The following is a 16,088-nucleotide window of genomic DNA, read 5'->3' on the forward strand; positions in this document are numbered from 1 at the left end:
ATCACGCCATGCGCGCTCAAACATACTGGCCGGTAATAATTTGGATCATGCGCGAGCAAACCAACGATTGTCCGAATGCTACCGGCCGGTTATGTAACGTCCATGCGCGGTAGGCCTAAAATTATTGATATATTATTTGAATGCTCGATACCGAAATGTCAAACAATCGCAGCGCTCCATATTGAAATTTGTAAGAAAATAACTCAATTCCCTTCCGAAATCTGAACGTCGCGTGCTCTTTCCCGTAAGCCAATACGAGCATGATTGGCGAATAATTTGCTTTGGTGTGTGCACGAATGTCTTAGGTTACTTTATAATTATTTAAATTTTATGAAATGCATTGGCGAACTCTATTATGCTATACTGATTTTTGAAAACGGCGAATTTTATTAATTTAAAATGTTTGAATTTTATACTTACATTGTAAATGATTTTTATATTTGTACTTATTGTCTACGCTTATAATAGCGTTTTCGCCATATAATTGCGGTTTTTTTCCATGATTGTCTATGCTCAAAAAATCTTGCTTAGATGCTTTCAAGTATTGAAAAAAGAAATCTGACGTTTATCTAGGGCAGGGGAGGGCAAACTGCGGCCCGCGGGCCGCATGTGGCCCGCCGGGTATTTTTTTGCGGCCCGCCATCATTAATATTGTACTTCTGATTACGAATAACTTTTTTATAATTTTTTAAAAAATATTGAAATAGATAAAAATTTGAAGAATTTATTGTTTCGTAAATGTATTATCTCAATACGTTTTCCTTGCGTCTCGTCTTACACTATGTAACCACTATTTTCTACGTTGAATATCGATTTCAATAGATATTGATAGTGTACCGACAGAGCTACAACTTGAGATTATTGATCTGCAGTGTGACACTGATTTAAGAGAATTGCATCGTCGTGAAGAAATCTCCAAATTTTATAATGCCATTAATTCAAACAAATTCGACCAACTTAAAGATTATGCAAGAAAAATATTCGTTGTTTTTGGATCAACCTATATATGTGAACAAACATTTTCGATCATGAACCTCAATAAAAATTCTTTACGGTCAAATATCTCCGATGCCCATTTACAAGCAGTTTTGAGAATATCAACTACAAAATTAACACCTGAATTTAAAAAAATGTACAACAATTTCATTCTTCTCATTAAATTTTTTGTAATGTTTATTTTTCGTGATAATAAATAGTGTATATCTAAAAATGGTATTTTACTTGCGGCCCGCCGCTCATTTTGAATTCTTGAATTTGGCCCTCCATCCAAAAAGTTTGCCCTCCCCTGATCTAGGGTGTACGGTCGTAATATAGAACCCACGGACCAAAATTATAGTACAAATACTATAATTATAGTACGGTTGGCAACACTGCGCTGAAGGCTGAAATTGGAAAAGATGCGATAATGTTGAACATAGACAATAAAAATCATAATGATACTCAAACTATTTCTACCTAATACAAAATACAAGTACCTACCTACGTCAAAAGAAATTAATTTACAATATTATTATGTATCCCACAATAAACCGTTAACATATAATTACGATTATTAAAGGAGATTAATTATCAAAATTTATTTTGTTTCAAAACCTCTATAATGGGTTTAGGTACCTACAGACCTACAAACTTATTTAGAGAATGAGATGATGGAGCCACTGTCGAAAACTACCCAATCACGACTCGATATAGGCAAAATTGACATTAGAATAACGTTTTTCAATATGGCGTCCTATGGTAGTACGTAGTTCTATTTTTGGCCATTATCCAGATAAGTTTGTGGGTCTTTATTTACCATAGCTGTACTAAATATGGTACCTACCTACTAAGTAAAATATAATATAGGTAGGTAGGTAAGTAGTTTTACCGAACAATAAAAAAATACCGCAATGAGTTAAACCTTTTTTATTGATTATTTTGTTAATTTACATGAAAATGAAAGATTTAGCAAAGTTTATAATAGGTATAGGTAAGTATTTGAATTTATGAAGTTCTTAAAAGAAAACGTAAAACTTGTGTCAGGATCATGGCCCCCACATCCTGAAGCGGGCCCCCTACCTATCGCTAAAGATAAAGGCAGTGTGACGCTCTACAGTAGCTCCAAATGGTGTACGCGGTAAAATTAATGTGTATATAATAATTATAGTGTTTTTCTGTATATTTGAATTATGGAATTGTCGAGTATTGAAACACAATCAAAAATTGTTACAACCACATAATTTCAAATAATAATAATGTTGAAGATAAATAGCGCCGCAGGCGACTTTTTTACTGTTCGCGAGAATTTGTGATGTGTGTTTAAATCACTTATCTGGTCGATTTGCCACGCCGGGCCTTTCCTGAGCCCGGGCCCCCAGGCTAGAGCCCTATCCGGGACAAAACATTCTGATACCTAATTACAATTTTTATTGTTTGACAAGTCGAGTTTACTCGTTCGTTGATTATCCGTTGGTCAGTAGCAGAGCATAGAAATCCATAGATACCCTGAAAATATTAATAGGGATGATGGATTACGGTTAAAAACGTCATGGCTTCCGGCACTATCAGTAAATCAGTCTTGATAATGGTCTCTGCAACAAGCCAGAAACGTCGAGTAAAGAAGGAAGAAGTACGTACACGGTGGAAACCCAAAAATCTACTACGATAAAAAAAACAACCGTGAAAGCCTCAAACATTATTTGAGCATAGACAAATTTAATAATTTATTATCCTCGGACCAGGGAACTCAGAAATAATGGGAACTGAAATACCCAACGGGTAAGGCGATATCAGGAAACCGTCTCGAGTAAGGAAGAACCTGGGTTAAACTTACACACGTGTCAAGAATACGGTGTACGTCTAATACTGAAAACTGCTCTCGGTTTATGCATTTACGCTCATTTAATGTTGGTGTATTACACACACTATTGCACGTGCATAATGCGTGCTTCATTTTCGTAGGACACTCACACATTCAAAAACCCTGCTTCAACGTGCGGCGTATTGAATATAGCCTATCGGTATTCTATTTATTATCTGTTCTGTGCCTCGGACTTTTGGATCGCCTGCATAATACCAGCGCTCCATTGGCGAGCCAAAAGTCCAAGGATAATAAATATATCGTATCATAAATATAAAATAATCGTTTTGCCATTTTAATTGTCCTGTACCTGTACGTATATAGATTTAAATTTATCCGAATTGATTAACACTCGTGCTCTTTCTTATCTGAACATCTTTCGCTTAATGATCGCCTGGATGATTGTCTCTAAGGCCAAGGGCACGATCCTTTCATTTAACTTGTGTATAAATGACGTCAGTTCGTTTTTAGCAACCGCTGAATTCAAGAAAGTCTCCTAACTTACGATCGTGTGGTTGCAAAATTTTTTATCAATCGTATATATGGTGTGTTTTTGTAGGACCCGACATACACACGCACCGTCGTGTGGGCTGACCCTAATGCCAGCGCTCCATTGGCGAGCCAAAAGTCCGAGGACAATAAATCGTCCGATTTGTCTATGCTCTGCTACTGATCAACGAACGAATATAAAAGTCGAGCTGTCAAAAGCAAAAAAAGTCAAAGTCAAAAATTGCGATTATCGTAATGTCTTCCGATAATCCGATAATTTTGTGTTATTTATATGTAGACTTGCATAAAATAATATACCAGTAAAAACAACACAAGTTTTACGTTTTCTTTCATGAATTTAATAAATAGGTATAAATAAAAAAAATAGTTAATAAATCTCTCATTTTCTAATGTGTACCTAAATTAACTAATTAATCAGTGAAAATGTTTAAAACAATTACAGATTTTTTCTGTCCGAATGATCGCCTATTGTCAAATCGAATTTGCATAGTGATCGACGGACGAAGTCTAGCAACTCGGAATCAAACATGTTTGAAATCCACGAGCATGGTCTACGGATTGAAAAGTCCGCAGATGGGTGCTCCACGCGAAAAAAAAGTCCAAATACTGTAAATTGTTTGACTTGCGTGCCAATGGATCGCCGGCATAACGTGTATAAATTATGTATAATACAATCATTTATGTAGGTAGGTACCTAATTAAACTGAGACCCCGAAATAACATACAAACCAAAGAGATTGGACGGTCTTCAATCTATTTGATACAAAATTGGAAGTTTTATGTTTTTTTCTAATAGCAATAATGAACGATTGTTCATGTTCATGTCACGTGACTAATTTTTATTTGCGCATGCGCTCTCGTCGTCAAATTTTCAAAATGAAGGCCCACGGTCTTGCTAACATCATTGTGTGTAATTGTGAAACGACATTTTTCGCAAAATTCCGGTTTATTTCGCGCTAATACATTAAAAGTGAACCATTGTAAAAGTGATTTATCTGCGATTGATCGTTAACATAGGTTAATAAAGTGGTAAATATTATAGAACGGGCGCTGCTCAAAATGGAAGTTCCTGCCCACTTTTACTGACGAATGTTTTCCTTTTAACGACTTTTGTGCTAAATCCTTGTTATGTTGTTAAATCTTCGACCTAATTCCGTTCAACACATTACGCAAGATTATGTTTCTGCGTTGTATTGACTTGGAGGGTCCAATATTTACCTATTATTCGGTAGTTTGTCCTTGATGTATATCATTTCTAGACTCCTATTTTGACAGTTGTTCATTGCCAATGCGATTGACGTAATTCTTCGCCCGGTGCAAAAACCTTCTTTTTTCACCTTGATATCCCGTTGTTTTTAAAAACAACATATTAACACTTGAAACAATATCTGAAATGTGAATTGTATCAACAATACAACGCTTCTGGAACCAAATCGAAGACAATTTGTTTTTGCTTAAAAAATAAATTCACCAATTTATTTTGTTTGATCAATCTCTGATGTCATTTATGCTAATGCAGAAATTTCGCCTTTGGACAAGTCTTTTATTTTGTTAATATTATATCTACCTATAACTAAACACTCTTTACGTTATCACTGCTGCCTTTTGGGAGGGTTAAATAGGTAATGTCTGAAATTGATACGCCAGTAAACAAATTCCAAGTACTTAACCTACCTGACGGCAAATTTTCAGCAGCCTTCAAATAGTCGCTCATAAAATATAATATCACGTGTCAAGACTTATTTTGAAATCTATTTTCAAAGAATCAATATATTCTTAAATACCCGTATAAATAGGTATACTAAATTAATTTGACGTATTTATATACACTCATATTTTATTGGTCTACCAACTAATAACTACAAACATGCATAATTTGGTTATAATATGTATTAGGTAGCCACTTACTTTCTTTCGTATCTGATATTAAATGTCATGCATGTTTAGTTATGTAGGTAGTTATTATTATATTATAATATCTGTGACACAATATTATGGTAAACCTTGAAATAAAAACACATTGACTTGCAATGGTGTTTTTATTTAATTTATTGTTAAGGCAAAAAAAGATTAGTTTTTTTAGTGGTCTGCCTCATAGAACAGTTAATAAATAGAATTCCGATAGGCTATAGGTATATATACCAATACAATTATTTGACAGATTTTGATGCAGGGTTTTGAATGTGTGAGTGTCCTACGAAAGTGAACCAAACATTATAGACGTGCAATAGTGTGTGTAATACACCAATATTAAACGAGCGTCAATGCATAAACCGAGAACAGTTGTCAGTATTCGACGTATGACGTATGCTTGACACGTGTTAAAATTAATTATCCCTTATTCTTCCTTACTCGAGATCGGTTGCCTGTTTCTCCTTACCCATTAGGTATTTCAGTTCCCATTATTTCTGATTTCCCTGGAGAAAATACATTAAAAAATTTCGGAGGTCACCCAAGTTTTTACCAATAATACCATCACGTACCTGCAGGTAGGTCCAATCATTGATATAAACTAATTGCATAATCCCATAATTTCTGAGTTCCCTGGGTCTGCCTCGTAATCGAGAATCCGTAGGTACTATTCCGGAAGACAGGACTGCATCAGATCTGTTGGTACCATTTTTTGTGTATTCGCGATTTCTTTCACATCATCAATCCACATTTATTTTGTATTTTCAAACTGCCCATAACTAAGAAGTTTCAGTCTCTCCAGATTCTCTGGTCCTGAATAAACAGTGCCACTAAGTACCGAATTAAAAACTTTTTATCGAAATGTTATCATCATACTACTTACATAATAATAAGCAAATCGTTACCCCATTTCTACAAAACTACAATTTCTACTGCAATTTAGTTTAATTATGCTGTTCGAACACTGTATGATTGTGAAATAATATTAAATAAAAGTAAACATACAAAAAAGGCACGTAAAGACAATGATCAATACCTACCGGTTGAACAAATTAAATTTAACGTAGGTATGAAGTAGGAATTCGGTAAATGAGGCAAGATAACAAAATGGTTACTCATAGTTTTGCAGTCAGGACGCGTGACTACTTAGTAGCTGAAGATTGTTTAATAATATGTGGATGTATTGTGGGGTATGTCAGTATTTGTGTGATAAAATGATAACTCTGCGTATTTTGACATTCATTAGTAATTAAGTCTAATCGGTGCAGTGATGCAGTTTTTAAAAAAATATCAGGGAGGAAGTTTTGTAACGTTTGTTTTTCCCCTCCAACACCCGCCACGTCTCCACACTCGTTATACCGTGTCGTAACTAACGTTAAGCGACCTTCGTTATATTATTGTGAGTGCCACATGACCACACCCACGGTGGCCGCGCGGCATAAGCGTTGGACTATCACGCCGTGTTCGAATCCTGGGTGGCAAGTACACATATTGTTTTTCAATTTGTGTGTGAGTCAGGGTATGGACCTAATAGGTTGAGCAAGTGGCTGACATCCATTTCTCGTAGAAAAACAAAATTTGTTAATACAAACCTCTACTCTGTGGAGGCCCATATGATCCTATTAGGATCGGACATGGTCGAAAAAAAAAAACATGATCAATTTCCCAAGACCTTGGTTTGCGTGCATTGGAGTGTCTTAATGTATTACGATCCATCTTTTTTCCCCCTTTATTTTCTTAACTTCCTTCTTTAAGCACTACGGTGCATGGTTGCAGCATCAGTCCCGTGCGGATCCGTCTCGGGACGGAATGAACACTTAAAATCACTTCTTTCAGACACGTTTATAGCGTAGTGGAAGGCGGCCGTGCATATCCACGGCTGTACATACATGACGGGTGGCGGTGGGAACCTAGGTAGATCCATCTTCAATGAGAAATGACCTCGCTCGCCGTAAAATCCCGTAGTTTTTTTGAAACCTGAGAAATTTTCCCTCATATAATAGATAGCCGATCGGTCTAATTGAGGGTCCGACTTGTGAAGCACTTCCATTTCAACCGACATATGGGGACACTCCCAGTGGATGTAATCGGCGTTCTGCCACATACGCGAGTTGCAGATTTTATATACAGAGCTCGGAGCAAAATTACCGTTTCCGGTCAAGAACTAAGAAGTCCAATGGTCGTTTCGTCTTGTAACTGAGAATAATATCTTGGCAAGACATTATGGACGTTCATAATAGTATGGGAACTTCATACAGGTTACCAGAAAATATGTACACTCGACCATACCCTTCGTATCTCCAGCTCCACAGACTCATTCATTCACTCGTATGGCGACCGGGTGTAGTCATAGAATTATCCGCGGAAACAAAACCGCAGTCACCAACACAAAACCAAAACAGTTATCACCAGAGGTGCCGATAGATTCTAGAGATCCATGCCAATCAATTTTCATCAGGTCGGTGGATGGCTACGGCGACCATTATGCTCACATTTCGTGATATTTAGACATGGTGATATTTCATTGGCGTAGGTATATAGGGGACAAATTAGTTTCTTTTGTACTTACCTCATTTTTTAAACTGTTGTAAATTTTCTTTACAAACAAATCTGTTCGTCGAGAGCCTTTTGTTTTCTTTAGTTTTTCCTCAATACGATCGATTTTTTCGCCCAAAGTCCACTTTCAATTTTTTGCCGTTCGTTTCCTAAGATTTTCCCTATAGAAAAAGTACATTTTCTTTTTTTTTGCCAACCATTTCTCCCCGAAGATGCCAATCTATAAGATCCCACATGTGTTCTCGGGTTCAAAAAATATAAAGTACGATTTTAAAAATTATAGACAAAACTGGGGTTTTAATAATACACTCATTTTAAAAGGCACCGTGCTCAAATCATGGATTGTCATCCTAAATAAAGGACGGATAGGGATAGTATTGACGGCCGAAAGTTATCCTGAAAACTATACCTACCTATAAAGTAAACACTTTTTTCCTCAATAATCTAATGTCTAATGCCTTTCACAACTTGATTTTTGTTAATCTTAAATTTATTCTCGGTTGGGTACCTATATTTTTTCCAAATAGTACAGCTAACCTCTTTGATGTGTAATTATTATTTTGTTTATTTGTTTTTGTGGCCCATTTTTTTCAGATTAGCTATTTTGTTAAAGGAATCAGACAATATGTGCATGTTTTTAAAACTTATCTTATCTATTAGGTAATATAAAATTTACTATTTATATACTTAGGTATGTGTTTATAGATTTATTGAGGCCGTATGTTGTTTCTATATTATTATGCTATAAAACAATAGATTGTGTACATATGTAAGTAAATAGATAAGTATTTCATATTTTGAACAATTTATTTCGTAATTAACTAAGTACGGCTGTAACCAATGACCTGTTATCTCACAGGAGACCGCATAACCGATACCAATCTGTATAATCCGACGTTAACGGTGTATTGAGATCTGGGTCTCAAGGTACATACAGACTTAAAAATAAAGAGTTAAGAGATATGTCCTGAATTTACTTTCATTTCATGAGTATTAGGGCCTAGTTCTAGCTAGAGATGTGGATTAGGATTAGAGGCTATTTTGTCAGTAATATTAAATTTTCTTGTAGAATTGTAGATGATGACCAATGATATTTGATATTAACTTAATATTATTTGATTATGCAAATTTTGATTCTTTCTCTTTTTGTGTGCCTTCCGTTAAGGTGTTTACGATCTTTTCACGGGAAAGAGAAGGGAAGGGAAGATTAGTAAAATAAACAAACATCACAAATTGACCCTGATAGTATAAAAGTCGCCTGCGCCGCTAATTCAGTTCAAATATTAACGTTGGTTATCGTTTACAAAATGTGGTCATGTGATGCAATTTTTGATGTGTGTCAATACTTGACAATTCAAATATTCAAGTTGGATGTGTTAAGGATACTAAAAATCGCTAAAAAATACACTAAATCCTCTTAATTTTACCTCAAACACCATTTGGAAAACGTTACCGTAGAGCGGCATACTGCCTGTAATCTAAATGATAGGTAGGGGGGCCTGCCAAAGATTCTGGCTTGGTGGCCCGCCACAGGATGGGGGGGGGGCATGGTAGTTAATGTCAGGTTACCAGTTGTTCAATATGCTATATTATCTTCTTCATCCGTATTCGGTCCACTGCTGGATGCAAGTCTTCACTTTTATGCAATTCATTTCAACCTTCGCGCCCTTGCGCCAAATCTGAGAATGGAAAACATGGGTTGCAAGGGTTTATATGGCGTATGTACCTATCTACATAGTATGAAACTAATTTAGCTATGTTGGGATACTCTATATTATTATTATTATGATTATATATTAAATTTAATAAGAATACCTATGTGATTTTTATAGGTGTAACAAAAACTACCTTGAAAACATGTGACCATAGTCATTTATGATTATTTATAACGTTAAAAAGTGCTGTGAAATTCTTTATTTAAAAAGTGATTCTTTGTGGAATGACCAAAAAATAGTGCTGTGCAAATATAATTTAAATCGATTGCCCCCGCAGAAGTAGTGTGTGCTAAATCGTCGTCGACTTACGCGATATTAATTTATTATTTTTGTTTTTAACAGTAATGTGACGATTTTATTTGTTTTACATCTAGAAAGTGATTTTTGTAAATTATTGATTTAATCGTATGGAGAGATGAGACGTTTGGTTTCAAAGGGGGTTTTTCTTAAACTGCTCAAACCATCTTTTCTAAAACGATTGGATACATAACTGCCGGGGACGGGACACTAGGATCTTTTTTGTAAGTATAGTCCATATCAATTTACTTTAATACTGTATGTGTATCATGTACCATCATAAGTCATCGTCATCACCCAGGTTGGATCCTTATCGTCTCCACGAATCATATTCTCCATTCTTCTCTATTTATCACCAGTCTCCGCCAGTCGGTTGTCTTGGGTGTACTGGCATATTGACTAAAATATCAGACAACCACTTATCACTTGATATATTATTTATGATAATCTACTCCTTAGCGGTTGGATAATTTCGGCTTGTCCATCAGAGTCTTTCTAGCCCGGTGGATGGTTATTTCTGCATACACACATTTATTGTTTATAATAGCTAAGTATCATAATAATATGTACTTAGTAATATATATTTACGAGATTATAAATGATTCAAATGCCTGTCCAGACAATGCGGTGATGGTGATTCGTATGCAGTAGCAAAGGAAGGGGCTCGACGATTACCATTGCTGCTTCTGACTTTATAATAATTTATTGTGTTTGTGCTGCATGCGCTTTCCCTGTGAATGTTTGCCAAGTTCCCACTCTAGAGATGTCATATCAAAAGAAAAAGTATCCATACTGATATCGATATCATAATATTATGATGATTGTCCGCGAGACTTCCTTTTTTGAATCGTAAACTATCGTATCGATATTTTAAAGCAGTGTTTTTCAACATTTCGCGATTGATTTTAGCGACACACTTTTAAATTATTTGTGATTCCGCGACACCAAAATTGTTAAATAAAAAAGCTTTGCTTGAAATACTAACACATTTGCACTTAAGAATTATTATATATGTACTTACCTAGTATTCGATTTATTTTGCGACACACTAGTGAAGTTGGGAAACACTGCTTTTAATGTATGGATTCTTTTTTGACATCTCTACCCCACTCCGTGCGTACTTAGGTACTATGCTTACTAATCAAGCATCGTCTGAGAAGGGACCTTTTTAGCTGGAACCTACATAATAATATGTCATTAAAATTACATTTTAATCATCTAATCTAACCGTTAGAATGTAATTTTAATGACTCAAATAATATAATTAGTCTTTATATTATAGTAATTACTAATAACATAGATCAATGGTTCCCAAAGTTGACTGGGCTCCGACCCATCTAACAAAAATTTCCAATCTTGGGACCCACCTCTTAGCTGTCTTAGAGAAAAGAGAGCATAAATATTGGTAATGCTCAGATTACCTAGTGGCGAGTCGTGGAACTACTTAATGCTGTCTTATTTGTTCTAATTGAAATAAAAAAAAATATTTTTTATGAGTGTTACCAATATGAATGAAATACTGTTGAAATAAGAAAGTCAACTTAAATAAAAAAAAAATATTACTTAAATACCTAAACCTTCAAGGTTTTTTTTACAAAGTTATTTCAATGGGAAGGTTGTATTTGTTTCTTATTTTTCTTCATTACAGTTTTAGCATCAACTTCAACTTTAATTACTTTTAATTGCAGTGAGTTTGATATATCCAATTAATTTCGGTATTCAGTTTTAATGTTAACCATAGCCGAAAATCCGACCTCACATAGATATGAGGTAGTAAAGAGGAGGAGGACTTTCATAGCTTCATCGAAAAGGCAAGGATAATTATCAGCAACTGAGAGCCAGAATTTCGTTATTTGTTTACGATTAAAACTATTTTTCAGTGACGTATCTTGTGATAAATCAATGAGTTATCTATCTATCTATATCCTATTTATCACTTCCTATTTTTTAATTCATGTATACAGTGGCGAGGGCCCACTCAATATTTGCTCGCGACCCATAGTTTCGGAAACCATGACATAGATACTTCTTTTATTATTAATAATTAGTACACTTCGGTCACTAATTACTTGTATTATCTCAAAGTACTTAAGTATGTTGTTAATAATAATTACAATCTCGTTTCAACATTAATATTGTCAAACTAGAAAAAAATTCTAGGTGGCAGTGCCACATGTCAACATTCTTGGATGTGATTCTGCTACAGAAATTAGATTTTAAACCCACATTTAGACATCATCACCCATCGATCTGTCACAGATTAATTATTATTGTAATGTCGTTTAATACTTTCTATAATATTATACTCAACTACGTATAATATATTAAATTTAGTTGATGTGGGCATATGCTATAGTACTGCACTGTAATATATCTGTCAAACTATTATGAGAGTATCTTGGGGTTTGTTTTTATTTCACGACTCGATTCTAATAAATAAAATAAACGATTCCTTTATTTTCGTGTCAGTTTATTTTTTAAATTTACAATTTCCGTTTACGTGTAGGTATCATTTCTTTCACCTTACCCCATACGTCTTCTCCCTGTATCCGTTCTCTCTCAAACATTTAAATAATATTATGTTTTCTCTCATGCGTTACAGATACATCAAGACAAATATAATAATATAAAAGAAATACATTTAACCAGATGGTTATGGGGGTCATCTTTATTATTTTTCTATCTATAAAAGTAGTAGCGTCGCTAAACGTATGCCACTTATTATGACTTTTATTCCTAGAAAAAAGTTACACTTAAATGTATCTGACTAAAAGGAAATGTATAACAGCATTAACCATTATTTGTATGCAGATAGGTACCACGCCGGCCGGCAGAACTTTCTTTTGTGTATTTGGAAAGACGGCTTATGTCATTATTTAATCATTAAGTATTTATTTTTTTGATCGCATGTTCACGTGATAAATTAATATAAATAGTGTTTCTCAAAATTATATAGAGTAAGTAAATATTTAAAACAATACTTAAGTAATTACTTAATCGGTATTAACACCGCAGGTTTTAGAGGATTGAGAGTTTTCAACCGGTTTCAACTGGCATCATGGGTGAGTCTACTACTATCCCCAGTGGTGAAGGGTGACTTTTGGAAAGAGATAGGCTGTGGAGATAGGGGAAAAAAGCACACATGTCAGGTGTGCTTACGGGAAATAAGAAAATAATACGATATTACTACTGACACTCTAAATCGATGAAATTTTAATAGCTCACTGACCATATATTATATTATATTGAGCGATGAGTTTATATTATGTATTTTTAAAAACAAACTAATTAAATGCCATGTATATTTTTTAAATTATCTTATTAAGGGGGGACATGCTCGTCGAAGGTCAAAATTGAGTTTTTATTGTATTTTCAAACCATGATCCTGGACATTCCTTAAACGTTGTAGATAATCTATTTATATAATTTTGAATCCTTATTATCCTTTATAGTTATTTTAAACATTTGATGTCTGCATAAAGTATTTTTGTTACATAAAATAGTATTCTTTTAAACCTCTCGCTCTAATGTTTTAGAATATAGTCATATTTCGGTACATAACTGTGCAGTGGTGTTAAGATTTTTTACATTTACTAATTTTTAAACGCATTTATAAAACCATTAGCATAATTTATTACGAGATAATTTTTGTAAAATATTCACGATAAAAAATTATATTGATAATCTCTGTGATCCCAAATTTGACAAGAATTAGGCATTTTATTATTCAAAAAATCGGCAAGATTAACACATTTGAAGATGATTCTAAAGATATTTATTATAAGCTATGTCTTTGACCATTCAAGTGTGATAAACATCTTATGAATAATGATTGTTTTATAATAATTATTGACCTAAGAATAAGGTAGTGTTTTTTTGAAATAAGCCATTTCTTTTGTCATTCCCCAGTGGTTAAGCTACAACATACGGCCGTAGCCATAAATTGACAAACTATAATTGAAGTAGGGAGTAAAATGATATTGACGCGCGTGTTTGAACATGCCTTTTTAATACATAAACATGCCTTCTTAATACATAAACAGTCTTTATTTTAAAGTCATCCTTTTTACGATTACTTTAATAAACTCACATGATATACCATTATTTCAAATATTTTAACAACTTCAAAGTCAAATTGTTCAAAACTAGTATTCTCCAGTTAGTGTGTTCTGCCAGAACAGAGACGATTTATAATACATTCCTACATATACGACAAGTATCGTGGGCAAATTAAATTGTGGAATATAAAACACTCAAGTTATCATTGAAATACGTTAATATGCAATTAAAAAATATTTTTTTTAGGAAGGTAGGCTTTAAATAATCTCTTAGTATGGAGTCTTCGCCACTGACTGTCTCCCTGTCACCCCGTCTCTCCAGTCTCGCGGCGCCGTTACCTACGTAGACTACATCCACGAATACTGTTAGTAAATCAAAACTGGGCATAATGTTGCAACCTTCTTCCATGCATAGGCGAGGTCATGGCGGGGTCAGTGAGGTCACGCGGCTAGCATAAATGAATCAAAAAGCAGCTCCGCACACATGGCGGTGCGACATTTTGCGACACCAACTGTTTTTTTGAAAGCGAAACAAAGAATGATGTCATGTCTGCTAATTTTCTACAAATTCTGTGGAGCGGTGAGCTAACTTATTGTTTGCTGCATAAGAGTGTCACTTACGATAAATTGGAACTTGCTTCAGTGAATTTGATAGGGAACCAATGTAAGATTACATCTGGAAGAAAATTTAACATCTTTGGTTCAATGTCTTCTCATTGGCCGACCCACTCGGGAAATTTAATTTTAAATTTTCTCCATTGTAGCACACGTTTGATCCATGTCATGTGGAATCCTCGCTATGATTATGTCCCGTCGATTTCCCCTGAATTGAGAAATTGTCTCCACTGTGTCAACCACATTTCTTTACTTATGAATTCATCTATTTCATATACCTATATATATGCATAGTCAGGTATTGATGCATAGTTTCTTAAAATGTAGTTAATCCTTTAATTTAAGTTATATATCGTCACTGTTCTGGCAGAAGACACTAATTCGAAAAAATGTCATATTGAGTTAGTTATACCAAAATGTTCCTTATTTCAAACTTTACCGTCTGGAAACCTTAATAAATAAACAGTCTTTATTTTAAAGTCATCCTTTTTATGATTACTTAATAAACTCACATGATAGACCATTTCAAACATGTTAACAACTTCAAAGTTAAATTACTCAAAACTAGTATTAGTGTGTTCTGCCAGAACAGAGACGATATGTTGACTGGTGTTACGGTTTATTTATAATCTTAGTTTCAGAACGATCCTAAGATAACTAATTTATAAAAACTGAAAGTTCCAACTCTCAAGTCATGACGGAAAAAGAAGATAGGTGTATAATATACCATTAGATCTGTTAAAAAATAATTTGTAAATAAATTACTAATGTTAGGCTTCCCCACTTTACACGTAATTTTATGATGGCAATTCTTAGATCTATACACACTGGCCAAAAAAAGTCGACGTAGAAAATACATTAAAAATTTTCGGAGGGCACCCAAGTTTTATCATGAACCAATAATACCATCACATGCCTGCAGGTAGGTCCAATCACTTCGATATAATTGCATATATGCTGGTGTAGTAAATTTTAATTTCTTTTAAGCAGCTTTTGTTTACGTTGCCCTCTTCACGTGCAATTTTGATAGATAAGCAATGATTCATACATTTAAAAAAAATCTCAGTGCACCCAAGTTGTTTTGATAGGTTTTTAAATTCGTAGCAATCAATAAACAAAAACTCGTTTTAAAAATGACACTTTCTGACATTTGAAAATAAATAAAATTGTCGTATACACGTAGTTTGTATGCAAGTGATGGAATATGTCTTCAATCTTCTATAAAATGAGTGGATAGTATATGCGCACATAGTACACATATTGTTTTTCAATTTGTGTATGAGTCAGAGTATGGACCTAATAGGTTGAGCAAGTGGCTGACATCCATTTCTCGTAAAAACAAAAATCTGTCAATACAAACCTCCACTCTGTGGAGGCCCATATGATCCTATTAGGATCGGACATGGTCGAAAGAAAAAAAAGTAAGTATTTGCGACCTTCCTTTGTTTTTTTTTTAATCTTCTATAAAATGAGCTGATAAACTGTTTCTTTATAATATGTAACCATTCCAAATTAAATTATGTTACATAATCTGAAAATACCCCTTACAAGTTTACTATATTAAGTATATTAAATATTTTTTGTTAT

General features: G+C 34.2%; 1 protein-coding gene across 6 annotated transcripts in view; it reads left to right on the top strand.

Moving 5' to 3' along the window:
* Nucleotides 1-4,198: 4,198 nt before the first annotated feature.
* chb (CLIP-associating protein) overlaps nt 4,199-16,088 on the top strand; it is an 81,575-nt gene continuing 69,685 nt past the window's right edge. For 4 of the 6 annotated variants that reach the window (XM_085942766.1, XM_085942774.1, XM_085942768.1 and 1 more), the window contains exons 1-2: nt 4,223-4,378; nt 9,649-10,052. The gene's annotated coding sequence lies outside the window, so the exon portion shown is untranslated. Of the gene's footprint in view, nt 4,379-9,648; nt 10,053-16,088 lie in introns of all 6 variants that reach the window. The other 2 variants (XM_085942767.1, XM_085942771.1) reach the window with 1 other exon arrangement.

The sequence above is a fragment of the Rhyacophila brunnea genome, unplaced genomic scaffold (genome assembly GCF_057557595.1).
Source record: "Rhyacophila brunnea isolate RB1 unplaced genomic scaffold, BYU_Rbru_1.0 scaffold_15, whole genome shotgun sequence".
In the NCBI taxonomy this organism is placed as follows: domain Eukaryota; kingdom Metazoa; phylum Arthropoda; class Insecta; order Trichoptera; family Rhyacophilidae; genus Rhyacophila; species Rhyacophila brunnea.